This window comes from Talpa occidentalis, unplaced genomic scaffold (assembly GCF_014898055.3).
Source record: "Talpa occidentalis isolate TD23 unplaced genomic scaffold, MPIMG_talOcc4v2.1 talOcc4.11, whole genome shotgun sequence".
Taxonomy (NCBI): domain Eukaryota; kingdom Metazoa; phylum Chordata; class Mammalia; order Eulipotyphla; family Talpidae; genus Talpa; species Talpa occidentalis.
Window position 1 is genome coordinate 72097742 of NW_023601104.1, and position 14221 is coordinate 72111962.

The 14221-nt window shown below is 40.4% G+C and overlaps 1 protein-coding gene across 1 annotated transcript in view; it reads right to left on the minus strand.

Annotated features, from left to right (window-relative positions):
- SPTB (spectrin beta, erythrocytic) overlaps positions 1–14221 on the minus strand; it is a 157364-nt gene that overhangs the window by 116358 nt on the left and 26785 nt on the right. Inside the window, exons 5-7 of the mRNA XM_037503503.2 lie at positions 11542–11655; positions 381–589; positions 116–280 (exon numbers count right to left, since the gene is read on the minus strand). The gene's annotated coding sequence lies outside the window, so the exon portion shown is untranslated. The remainder of the gene's footprint in view (positions 1–115; positions 281–380; positions 590–11541; positions 11656–14221) is intronic.

Genomic DNA, 14221 nt, shown 5'->3' on the forward strand with positions numbered 1-14221 from the left:
GGCTTCCCTCAGCTGGCGCTAAAAGCAGACGCTGGAAAGGGCAGGGGTGGGCACTCGGCTGGAGGCCTCCCACCCGCAGCCCGTGAACTAGGTGTGGTCGATTCTGTCTACAAACCTGGCAGAGTCCTCGCCGACCCGGCAGTGCTGGCGGTGCTCAGCCTGCAGTCCCACGACGCTCATAGATTGCAGGGACAGTAATCAACAGGCAAGCTGCCACACCAGCCCCGCCGCACCTCTTGCCGGGTCCGGGTGAGGGGGGGGGGGCTTCCTCACTTCAAGCCTGGGTGGGGTGAGAAGCAATAGGCCAGAGAAAACACTAAAAACCAGTGATGCCAAAGAGAAAAGAGAAGGCACCACCGAGTCACCTCGGAGAGACTCACAGAAGAACATGGGCGGTTTGCAAGGTAGTCCTTTTTCTTCACTTTTTTGAAGCTACAAGGTCATTGTTCAATAAGACTTGGTGGTACGCCTTGCTCCTTGCTCCGGAGCCGCCTCTTCTCCACCAGCCACGCCCAGGACAGTTTCTCATCAGTGATCAGGCCAGGTAATCGCAGGTATTATGGAGATGACAGTGGAGAATGAAAAAGGTCTAGGATGGTAGAAGAGAGTTTTTATATATATATGTATTTTTTACATCATTTTTCATTTTTGTACAATGTATGCATTTTCATCTTGGATATAGTCCCCATAAAATTCCCACCATACTTGTTTTGATCCTACTCCCTTCTCTCCCCCGCCCCCTCCCCCCATAGTGTGTCTCTGGTTTCAGAACAGTTTTAACTTTGATGCTGCCTGGCATTCTTTACAAGGGAACATTCTTACTCCTGAGTTATTTGCTTCGGAGTATAATTATGCCGTTTTCCAGAATTCACCAGGAAAAGAGTATTTAATTGCCAGATGTGCCTGCTTAGTGTATATATTGAACACATGCAAATCTGTTTCGCTCCCTGCTATAGCCACACTTCTTGAAAGCGGGCATTTAAACACCAAGTTGTGGTAAGTGGGGCAAACTCCACAGATATGACAAAGCCACAGAACACTCCATCCCTCCCCCCCTGTATTTGGGACCCTTGTAACTGCTCAATTTCCCAAGAGACTGGTAATATAGAGACAATGATCTAAGAATATTCATGGTCATCCATTAGATTAGCAGTGATTCCACACACTCCCTTCTGACAACAATCAAGAATTGATTTACTACTATTGTTAGCAACAGAAAGATCTTTTTAAATAAAAATGATTTAAGAACCAGACTGTGGCAAGAAAAACTCAGGAAAAAGAGGACAACTTCAAAAGCAGAGATTATCATATAAGTTGAAATCCTTTAATTTTTCAAGAAAAAAATTGGAGTGAAATTATGTATTTTTTTCAAAACCATGTATGAATAAACTTATTAAACAAATTCATGTTTCCCTAGGCTTGCAGCTGTGCAGCTACATAATTATATACTAAAGGAAATAGATCATTCCTTAGCTATAGGTTTGTGGCATTGAACTGAAAAGTTGCATACCTATTTCTCTTTGCTGCCTTAAAATTTTTAATTTTCATCCACAAGAAAAAAATTAATGTTATAAAAGCACCCAATCAGTGGATGGATTACTGCAGGATTTTACAAACTAGCTCAGCTGCTTTAGTTATCTCCACTTTAGCTGAAAGCTAAATAATTCAATATAACCTCATTTGCTACAGAACCTTTATCCTGACAGCATCCTCAAATGTTTTAGAGCTAATAGAGTTATAGTGAAATGATAAATCAGAACTGAAGGAGAGAGGAAGCACAGAAGTACAGAGGAAAGGGGCATTATCAAATAAGGGGGGAAGTGGCAGATTTCAAGTGATGGAAATGAGAAATTGGAGAGAGTGAAACAGTGAAGAAGGAAAAAGTGATACAGAGATTCAAATTTGAGGCCATCATTGTGGCTGAAAAGGATCAATTCTGCGGGGACTTTCTGAGAAGAATATAGGATGCCTACCGGAATTGTCTGAAGGAGGGAGAATGACCTCATCTTTGTTGATCAAGGGACTATACCCCCTTTGGCTCCCAATCCATGTTGACACCTCATACATCCAAGCTACACCACAAATCCCGACAGATAACCTGCAGAACCAGAAGGGAAGGTATGTGTAGGGAAAAGAAAATATCAGGCTTTTCTGCCCTTCCGCCATCAGGATAGATGATGGATCCTTGTCCTGAATGCATGCCTGATGGCGGGCACCTGGAATAGGGTGTGGGCATAGGTAGATGGGATTCAGCTGAGTTAAGACTGTGCTTTTAAGGGTGGCGTCACAGGGATGCCAGCAACAGCAGCAGCAGTAGAAGCAGCAGCAGTAGCAGCAGTAGAAGCCAAAGCAGAAGCCGAAAGAGAAGCCGAGAAGCAGCAGAACCCAGATAGAGTAAAGACTTGCTGGGGGCTGGGAGGCTGGCAGGCCTGGCCCCCAGCCAGCACCCCTGCCTGCCATATGCCTGGTGAACCCCAATAAAAGACCTGCAAAACCACTGAGGACTCTGACTCCTCCTTTACCCGGTCTGCATTGGATCAGAGAACCTGCATTGTGGCCTGTCCTGCCTTTACAATTGGCGTAGTGGGCAGGATCCATGTAGACGGGTATTGGAGCCCTCCGAAGACCTGGAGGGACTAAGGAGAACAGACTGTGTGCCTGTGATGATGCTGGAGGCGCCATGGCAGCACAGAAGGTGGACAACGTCCACGAGCTACAGGACGAGACCTGGCGTGAAGGAGACGCCCAAGAGAACCAGCCAACGACACCGGAAAGGACCAGCCAACGACACAGAAAGGACCAACCAATGACCCCTGAGGCAGCAGGCCATTGCTGAAGCAGGGAGAGGCTAATGGACTTGAACTGATGGACTGACAATCCTGCCAGAAGGCGGAGGACCTTGCAGGTTGATATGTTTTGGGACCCTGGGGGTGGAACAGTTTTGTTTGTAAACCCCAGGAGATGGGAACCTGGGGGTGGCCAGTGGGCCTAGATGGCCAAAAGCAGCCTGTTATGCCCAGCAGCCAGGTGGAGGAGAAAAGCCAACTAAGAAGGCAAAAGCTGGTACTGATGCTAAGTTGAGAAGCCCTGAGTGGCTGTTAAGCAGCTTAAGTATGCTGAAGAACTGTGAGTCTCGTAAAATCACCTGTGGTTGATGCCCTGCTCATTCTTGAGTGAGGGTGAGGAGCTGAGGAACCTGTCCTTGGGGGACAGGTGGGGAATGTGGCTTGGGGTGGAGCCCAAGCCGAATGCAGAGTTTGGATCCCCGACCCATGTGATTGTGCAATGGGTTGGCTTGAGTGCAGGGGTCTGTGAGTCGCATGGGTGGCTGTGAAGGCCGAGTGTTGGAGTGACTGCAGACAGAAACCCTGAGGGTTGGTGATTACCCCCAACAGAATAGAATCGCCAATCCCAGAGCTAGTGCATCCTGGGGGTGGATGCTGTGTGTGCCTTGTAGCTGAGACTACAGCCAGAGAAGGCCAGGAAGCCTGACGGCTCCTGGTGTGATATAGTAGATGCCGTGAGTGATTCCCCTCCCTCGTATGAGCAGTGCCTTCGGCAGCAGATTTGATGGCTCATCTGCTGGTACCAATAATTGTCTTTTGCACTAGGTTGGTGCCCTGCCTGGACTTATTTGTGTTCTGTTGTATTTTGTTATATTGTATTTTGTTATATTTGATGTATTTGCTTTTGTGGGCCATGGCTGCATTGTTTGTTTGCTTAGAAAATTGTATATATATATGTATAGACTGTATGGCAGAAAACCCTGAGGGGGTGGACTGTAGGGTAAAGAAAATATCAGGCTTTTCTGCCCTTCCGCCATCAGGATAGATGATGGATCCTTGTCCTGAATGCATGCCTGATGGCGGGCACCTGGAATAGGGTGTGGGCATAGGTAGATGGGATTCAGCTGAGTTAAGACTGTGCTTTTAAGGGTGGCGTCGCGGGGACGCCAGCAACAGCAGCAGCAGTAGAAGCAGCAGCAGCAGCAGCAGTAGAAGCCGAAGCAGAAGCCGAAAGAGAAGCCGAGAAGCAGCAGAACCCAGATAGAGTGAAGCCTTGCTGGGGGCTGGGAGGCCTGCCAGCCTCCCAGCCCCCCAGCCAGCACCCCTGCCTGCCATATGCCTGGTGAACCCCAATAAAAGACCTGCAAAACCACTGAGGACTCTGACTCCTCCTTTACCTGGTCTGCATGGGTTCAGAGAACCTGCATTGTGGCCTGTCCTGCCTTTACAGTATGTCTTTGGGAATAGATGCTGTCAGCTAGGAAGTTGGGCTCCCATTTGTCAGGAAGTGAGGAGGAGCCCTCACAGAAATGTCTACTCAGCTCCAGCTAAAATCAATAGACGAGGCCAACAGGGTGCGAGACTGAAGAAGCTGGTACATGAGGGAATTTTCATTTTCTATTATTATATTGTCTGAATTTTTCACATTGAGTTTGTATTACTTAAAAATCGATAAAGATGATAAAGAAAATAATAGGTTGGATCAAGATGGTGGATTGAGCACATGCACTTACCATCTCTTATCCCAAATCCTATTTAAAAAAATGTATGAAAAAGAGCAAGAATCTAACAACACAGAGAGAGAAAAAAAAGGGTCATCAGTTTTCCAAGAATTTTAAAGAAATGCTGAAATACACAAGAGAGAAGCAGGGTTTGATCTAGAGAGACACAAAATCGGAAGAAAACAAAACAGGTTCAGGGGAAGGAAGAGTTTAGTGAAGTTCCAAACAAGAGCCAAAGAATATCAGGGGAGGGGGAACAGAATAATTCTTTGAGGAGCCTCCTTTTCTCTGCTAATGTTAACTACCAGGTGTTTGCCTGTGAGATAAAGAAGTTAGTGGGTGCAAATTGCATGAGTTTATCTTTTTTGATTGCTGAGTAATATTCCATTGTGTATATGTACCACATCTTCTTGATCCAGTCATCTATTTTGGGGCATTTAGGTTGTTTCCATAGCTTACCTATTGTAAATAGTGCTCCTATAAACATTGGGGTGCAGGTGCCCTTTCGAATTAATGTTTCTGTGTCCTTTGGGTAAATACCTAGGAGGGGAATTGCTGGATCATATGGAAGTTCCATCTTTAGCAGATTGAGGAGTCTCCACACAGCTCTCCATAGAGCTGGAAGGGATCATGCTCAGCGAAATAAGCCAGAAAGAAAAAGAAAAATACCGGATGGTCTCACTCATAGCAGGAATTTAGAAAGCCTAAATAAGGGACCAGGAAAAAGACTAATTATAATAAAATCAAAATCAACAAGCAACTATAAACCAGAGACACACTACGGGGTGGGGGGGAGGAGAGAAGGGAGTAGGATCAAAACAAGGGGGTGGGAATTGTATGGGAACTATAACCAAGATGAAAATGCATACATGGTGCAAAAATGAAAAATGATGTAAAAAATATACAAAAAAATTTTTGAAAATTAAAAAAAAAGTTAGTGGGGATCCTGGGACCAGAGAGGCAGAGGCCAAATATCTACTGACACTCAGAATAGAAAGGGAATCTTCACTCTTTCTAGATGGCTCATCATACTTCTTCACAGTACCTGAAGAGAAGCTATGATAAACGGAATAGGCAGGCAAATACATTCTCAAATAAAAAATAAGCAGTCAAAATCACCAAAGGTTTTGTGGAGGGGAGGAAGAAACTAATGCTATGAAAGAGCAGTGCCAAACTCAACTAACAGAAAGAATAACAGAGAATGTTAAGTTAATAAAACAGAAGACAAGACTCCCCACCCCCGGTGGCACAAGGGGTTAAGATGCAACCTATGAAACTATTCACAGCCATTGCAGCACGAGTTTGATCCCTGGCCAGGGAGCTACCCACATGGCGCAGCAGACCTCTCCTGGCTCACCCGCTGCTCCCCTCAGCAGTGTGTTTCAGTCAGTCTGCCTGTTCTGTTCCCCACTCTGTCTCTGGTGAATCCTCTCACCATCCACACCTCTGGCCTGTGCCCCAGTTCTTGTATACATAAATAAATAAATCTTTTAAAAAAATTAAAAAAGAAGATAAATTTTAAATGAATTTTAATCTTATTCAACAAGAATTGAAAAGATATTGCATCTAAGATAAATAATCAGTGAGAAAACTGAAATTTAAAAAGTAATTTCTGTATTTAAAAATTCATTTGCTAAAGCAGAACAGGCCAGTTGAAGGCAGACTCATGCCCAAATGCAGGGCAAATGGCAAAGAGATGGGAAGTTTGTGAGAATGGATGAAAGCAATGGAGTTGAGATAATAACAAATCAACATCTCTATAGAAAATACAAAAGAAAGGGGAGATTAGATGGAGATAACAAGAAGAACATAGCATAAAATTCCTAAGTTGGAGAAAAATATGAATTTTCAGATTATAAAATTCCAATGAGTTTAGAGCAGAAGAGATTTTTAAATATAGTTTAGTTTCATGTACAGTTTAAAGTTTACCACTGTATGTAAAAATCCAAGAACTTTAAGAAAAGTAAATCACAAACCAAAAAACTATAGTGAACTAGACCAACTTGCTGTGACTTGAATCAAATTAATCTTCAAAAACTATTTGGACTGAATCACAGAAGTAAAGCTATTTCTTTAAAATAAATTGAAAAGCTATCATGTTGGGGTTTTCAAAAGGGCTATATTTTATATTCCCAACAATAATAGAGTTTGTTGTTCTATATACAGAAGTTGATATTGTCAATTTTTTTTTTTAATTTTAGCCTCTTTAAAAAGTGTTTAGAATCTGGTTGTTTTATTTATTTATTTTATTCATTTATTCCCACAACCACTCTTTAAATCCCCTTGTCCTTTTACCTCCTCTGCCCCTTAATCTCAGAGCCCTCATGGTCTTTATTGATGTCTATTGGTTTTTGACAGTGATTTATGTTATGAAATTGTCTGCTATGTAAATGTTCAGTATTTGGATTTTTAATCATTCTGACTTGTTTTACTACACATGATTCTTGCTTGAGAATCCATTTTGTTGAAAATGGCTACATTTTTTCTTATGGCTCTCACCCCACCTTGTCTTCACATAGACTATCTGCATGAAAATCTGGTTATCTGCATTCTAATCTACTATTCTTTTAAAGACACTTGCCATACTGCATTAGGCCTACTCACAAGACCTCTGATTACCTTAATTACCCCTATATCCAAATACAGCCATTTTTAAAGTATTGGGAGTTAGGATTTCAACTCAGTCCATAAACGGGTCTCACATCTTTGCTCATATGAATTGCTTCTGTAAGCCTCCTAACTACTCTCCCATTCTCCTTCAACTCTCCTTCCATAGAGTACCCAAAGAATACTTTCTAAAAAGGAAATCTAATCATGATACTCTGCTCCTTTAAATCATCCAGTAGCTCCCCATTTCAGGATATAATTTTCAGTTTCCCGGCACTTGGCAAGATGTACTTAATAAAGGCCTGATGAATGAGTGAATGAATGAATGCACAAATCATGGATGCAATTTGGGAGATCAAGCAAAGAAGTAAGTCATTCAGAGTCATTTCTATTTGGCTTAAAAATACATAATTGTGATAGTTTGTCAGATGATTTACTTTCCTATTTATGTTGGAATAGGTTATTTAAATAAATTCACATCCCCTGAGAGATAATTGGCAATGTTTGTGCCTAAATCTCACCAGCTTCTTAGCCACCATGGCTAACTTACTGTCTGTGGATAAGAAATGCATCAATTAAGTAGAGGTTATGTTCATATATACCACCCTGTTCACCCTATGGGGCAGGAGCCTGCCATTTCCAATGTCTTACTCATGATAAGATATAGGAAATATAGTAGTGACAGTTCAGCTATGTGGACTTTTGTATGTTCTATTTCTCATTGCCATTTTCAGATTTCCTCCTTGGGCAGTGACCCTGCTTCAATATGCCAAATTCTTGAACACATAGGATTAAGAATTTAGGGAGGTGAATCAAAAAATCATTACAAGCAGGAAGCTGAGCTGATGTTGTTTTGACATTAACACACTGTCTTGATTATTCTACAAAGTGGATAATCTATATGTGGATAATCAAAAGTACCTAAACCTGAAACCTTTGTTCTCTTCAGTTATGAATATTTATCAAGCCAGGAACTAAAATCAAGGGGATAAAATGTAATTTTAAAATCAAATTTATTAATAAGGAATGACAGAGTTCTAACAATTCAACCAATTAAACAATTTTGTGTTTATATGATTTATGTAATTGTGTTTATATGTTTATGTAATTGCTAGCCCAAATGCTCTCACTAATTGCTTTTGTTAGTGAACACTTTACAAATGTGCAAAATTTTTCATAATATTAACCAAGACCTTTGGGAAATTTTCAATAAAAGAGGAAAGATATTGCAATAAAAGACTATTACCTCTGCAAAGTCATCTCATTTTCTGTTCTATGGGATATTTCTGCAGCTGTTCAACTTCTGTTGATGTTTCTTCAATGCTTTAAAGTGTACAAGAAACTATGATTGAACTCAAATGTGATTTATCTTGTAGGATAACTGGGTCTTACCAAAAACATAATTTTTTTCTCATTTTCCTTTGTGTATGGAAAATTCTACTTTTAAAAGATTATTTATCATTTTCTTTTTGCCAAATGCCATATAATCATTTTTATTCAATTTCATGAAGTAAATTGCTATCATTATCCTTATTGCTAGATAAGAAACCAAGAAACTCAGACTTTAAGTAATTTTCTAAAGATCACATAGAACTCCAAATCCTTTGCTTATTAAAGAGTTATTTATTTAGGAAGCAGTATCTCATGGTTTTTAAATTAGCAGATCCCCACGATATTTAATGTAGATGATCCATATTACAGCCTAACATTTTTAAGTCAATAATTAAATCGAATTTAGCTCCAAATTATGCTGAGCATGTCAAGCCACAACTCTGGGTTGCTTGTTCTATTCTGTCATCATCTTAACAACAATCAACAGTTAATTAAGCATCCAACTTCAGGTCTTCCATAGTGAAAGTGAAACAAGTAAAAGCTATAGACCTTTCTTCTGGGAGGGTTTCAAAGCTGTGAGTAAGCATCAGTATTCCATCACTAATCCCCAGCCACTGCCTACACCTATTTCTTAACGCCCATTCCTCACTTCCACCAAATACTTCAAGAAATGGATAAGAAGGACCCTTCCCCATGTGACTTCAGGTACTTGAGATATTCCTTGCCTTCATTCCAAAAATTATACAGGAGTCTGCTAAATCAATTCATACCTAAAAACCTAAATGCAAGTGACCCTGGAAGAGTTACCTTTTAAGGTACAATCTTTGGCTACTGGAATAAGAAAAAGTCAGTGCCACTTAATGTTATTTTAATAGACAAGCATTCTTTAAAAAGAGTACCCTTTTTTTTTTTCCAGTCCAAGGAAGACTGGAAAGATCAGTAGACATAGAGCAAAAAGATCTGGATTATATTCCCCCTTAACCTTTCCATATATCAATTTTTCTTCTGTAAAATGATGGTATTGAACTAGCTAGTCTGTAAGAACTCTTTCACTATAGTTTTCTGTATTTCATACTTACAGTAAGAGCATACTAGATGTTTAATATAGTAAATTCAGATGAAAAATTTAAAATCACTTCAATGTCCATCAAAATGGAATTGGTCAAACCAAGTGTGGTATCAGTGCACATACACACACATCCTATGTAGCCACTTAAGCAATGATGTGGTTTTTATATTTATTGATAAAGAAGTCATGACATACTGTTGAATTTGGGGGGGGGATTTTTTTTGTGGGACCCTCGCCGGTGGACGGGGATCGAGCTGGTGCTGCAGAGGCTGCGGGCAGCCTCGCAACCCAGCGCTCAACCATTGCGCCACCAGGGGAGGCCCCCCATACTGTTGAATTTTTTAAAGTAGGCTTCACATAATTTCTATTTGAGTAAGAAATTGTGTTTTATATTAAAAAGGATATCCTGAAAAATCTTAAGTTTATCTTAAGTTTATTTCTCCGTGGTGGAATTAAAAGTAATTCTTCCTTCTCTATTTTTCTATAATACTTGTGTATTTAATATACATAGAGTATTTCCATAATAAATAACAAAGGTATTTTCAATTTGGGAAAAATACAGCAAAAGTAAATAGCAAATAGCTGTGAGCAAATTTTGATAGAGAGCCAGGGAGAGAACAGAACAACAGTCCAACTAGATATAATGCCTGATACTTAAAAGGATATCTTCAGCTTCTTTTCAATTGTGATAAATGTGGTAACAGGGCATCCATGAAAATAACACTGAAGACTCTAGTAATTTGTACAAATATATAGTTACCACCAATTGCCTTAATTAGTGATCATGTTATGGATTCTAGCTTTTATCCTGGGTCCCACAGAAGACATGGTGACCACATAGTGACCATGTATCCCAGTTTGCCTAAGACAATTTTGGCTTACCCCTGATGTCCTGGTATAATCACGAATAGTGTTCCCTTGTACTCTCAAAAGTGTGCTGGTTTGGACAATAAATTATATAATGCCCCTCTTAATCTGGCATCACCAAGGGGCTTCCCAGTACATTCCAAAATTTGGTTTTGGCAGCCTGAGAGCTTTGTGGCAAAAGGCCACCACAAAGTACAAAGTTAAGATTATATTGTTAACTACTTGCTACTTCCTATCTAAAAGTTTATGTCTCTATAAATTTAAGTCAACTCTGCCCTCTACTGTCCTATGACAGTATTATGACATCATGAAAATAGCTTCATTGATGGAAGCTGATTGCATTCACCCTGTTGATTACTTAGAGGATTGTCCTCAACCTTGTCTGCTGCTATATTAACTTTTTAAAATCCCCACTGCCTACCTTGACCAATTTAATCAAAATCTCTGGGGATAAAATCCAAGTGTGAATTTTCTTAAAGCTCCCAGTTATTACCAATATGCAATAAAGGTTAAGAACCATTGCTTAGAATGTCAGACCAAATAGTCTGTTGTGGTTTGTTTCATTTCTTGATTTCATAACCACGATTATACTATATTCCTAATCATGTGTGGAGAAGCATGGGAGATTGGGAAAAAAAAAAAAGAGTGCACCAAGCCAAATCTACATCACCACTGGGAAAATGGTATTAAACAATTCTAAAGGTCCATCCCTGTTGCTGCAAATTACACGAGTTTGTCCTTTTGATTGCTGAGTAATATTCCATCATGCTCAATGAAATAAGCCAGAAAGAAAAGGAAAAATGCCAGATGGTCTCACTCATAGAAGGAATTTAGAAAACCTAAATAAGTGACCAGGAAAAAGACTAATTATAATAAAGTAAAAATCAAAATCAACAAGCAACTATAAACCAGAGATACACTATGGGGGTCGGGGGGGAGAGGAGGAGGGATTATGGTCAAAATAAGGGGGTGTGGGAATTGTATGGGGAATGAAAATGCATACATTCTACAAAAATGAAAAATGAGGTAAAAAATATATAATATAAAGTAAAATAAAATAAAGTACATTACACATCTAAGATAAAAAAAGTTCTAAAGATTGGTATCTTCTTTGCCTATAAAAATACATTTTTACTTACAGTGATGATATGGACATTACCTACTAGGAAATGAATCTGTTCAGCCATCAGCTTTAATGCCACACCTCAGCCCTAATTCTCTGTTGATGAAATTGTTTGCTGAAGAGGCTCCAAGGTAGCCAAAACAGTTACACCTGGAGATGGGGAAATGCAGTAGATCCTATTGTAATAAACTTCATTTTTCTTGAGTGTTCAGAGACTTGTTAAGGGAGTTTATTTAGCATATGGAAAAGCATTGATGGGAAAGCCCAGGAAATCTGCAGTAGTAAGGTTGCACCAATTAGAACATTAACTAAATTAAATCACTTGGGAGGGGGGTGGAAATCCCAATGGGGAAAAGAAAGGACAAAGATACAGAAAAACCATTAATAATCAGCAGAGAGGGTGAGCTTTTTTTGTGTGTGTGGGACCCTTGCCGGCGGCCGGGGAATGAACCGGCGCTGCAGAACCTGCGGGCAGCCTTGCAACCCAGCGCTCAAAGGCTGCGCCACCAGGGGAGGCCCAAGAGGGTGAGCTTTTAAGAAAACTAACCAAGAAGCAGATTTTTTAATAAAAAGGTAAAAGTTTACTTTCTACTCCCTCTTTCTAAAAGGTCACCTGGGAAAACTAATAGATTTGGTGTGTGAGATTGGCCTTGTTAACAGCTTATATTCTTCCTAAAACAAATTCTTAATAAGAAATATGGGCTCAGTTAGAAATGGTGACATGAGAAAGGAGGGGTTACTTAGGAATTTTAGTATTGAGGGGCAGGGTAAAAAGCCCCTGTGAAAACAGCACAGGCCTCCAAGTACTAAAAGGAGGGGGAAGGAATATCTAGGTGACAGATGGTGAGGTCCTTATATCCATGTCTGGGATTAACATTATTAAGTTGTTCAGTCTAGTTAGAGGGAAGACTCTTAGCGTAAGTGGAAACAGATTGGAGGTCTGGAACAGTATCGCGAATTATTCTAAATGATTTTATCTGTGCAGGCTTATCTGTGGAACAACTACTGAATGGGGACAAAGTAAAAAATGTTTTCATAGATGTATTGATTCATAAGAATGTTCTTACTCTTTTCTGAGTAACAGACCCCTATGGGTATCTGATGAAAGATATGGACCCTCTTCCCAGAGAAAAATGAACACTTTTACACATAGCATTTATAAATACATAATTTTCATATGGTTGCATCCTACTTTAAGAACCCATCATTTATAAAGTAACATCTGCAAATGAATTGATCATTAAAATTATTATAAAAGATTTATTAAATTCTTGAATTGAGCATTTCAACCACACTAGATTGAACTGTGTAAAATTCCTGTTCTCTAGCTATTTATAATCCAATTCATACAAATAGTTAATATACTATTACTTACAATATTATTATGACTATGTAAAGGATACATAGATGCTATTTTAAAAATAAAAGCATTTGTATCCTGATAGGAGGTGGTAAGGGCATGCTAGGAGGTGGTGGGGATAGGCAGAGTTACTTAAGGGCCCCATACCTCTTTTTAATACTATTCTCTAGACAGGAAATTTTTTTAAAAAATGTATTGAATGCCCCCATGTGTAAGGCAGAGTCAGACACTGGAGCAGATCAAAGATGAGAACCATATAGACCTGTCCTCAGGCTATATTCACTCTCTAGAGCATAGAGAGAGGGTGTAGGGTAAGGAAAAATGTCAGGCTTTTCTGCCCTCCTGCCATCAGGATAGATGATGGATCCTTGCGGTCCTGCATGCATGCCTGATGGCGGGCACCTGGAGTAGGGTGTGGGCATAGGTAGATGGGATTCACCTGGGCTAAGGCTGTGCTTTCCAGGGTGGTGTCACGGGGACGCCAGCAGAAGCCGAAAGAGAAGCCGAGAGAGAAGCAGAGAAGGCCAGAGAGCCCAGATATAGAGTGAAGACTTGCTGGGGGCTGGGAGGACTGCCAGCCTCCCGGCCCCCCAGCAGCCCTGCCTGCTGTGTACCGGGTAAATCCCAATAAAGACCTGCACAAAGCCACTGAGGACTCTGACTCCTCCTTTACCCGGTCTGCATGGGATCCTAGAAAACCTGCACTGTGTCCATTCCTGGACTTTACAGAAGGGAAGAACACAGATGACTCTGTGATACTAGATGACTCTAGTATAAGGAAGAATATGATAAATGACACATAAAAATTGGGCTCAGCAGCAAGATCGCATTGAACAGGATGTGAAAAATAACCTCCACTACGTTCTACTTTCCCTTTCCTGTGCATGGATCCCCTGCCGTTTTCATAGGGAAATTTCACAAAGCCATTTCAGAGAGCAAAACCAAATGACTCCCTCTTTTTTTGTGCCTGTAAAACAATTTGAATATAAGGACCTTGTGGAAATTAAGACAGAAAAGGTAACCCAAACCACATTATGACTGCCTTTAAAAGCCAGGGTGAAGAGCCTATATCTAAGTCAATTGACAACAGGGATTTGTTGAAGGCTTTTAAGCAGGCATAGATAAGATTAGAATTGTGCTTTAGGAAAATTAATCTGGCAGCAGTGTGTAGGATGGCTGCAGTGCAAATGGGGGACAGGCTATTATAGTAGTCAAGGTGAGAAATAATTGGGGCCTCAACGAGGATGCTGGCCGAGGAAGCAGAAAGCAGGATGAATGTCACATGGCTAGGAAATTCGTAGATCACTCAGGTGTTATGTGTTTTTTTTAAACCGGGTGGTTGATTGGGAAATTTAG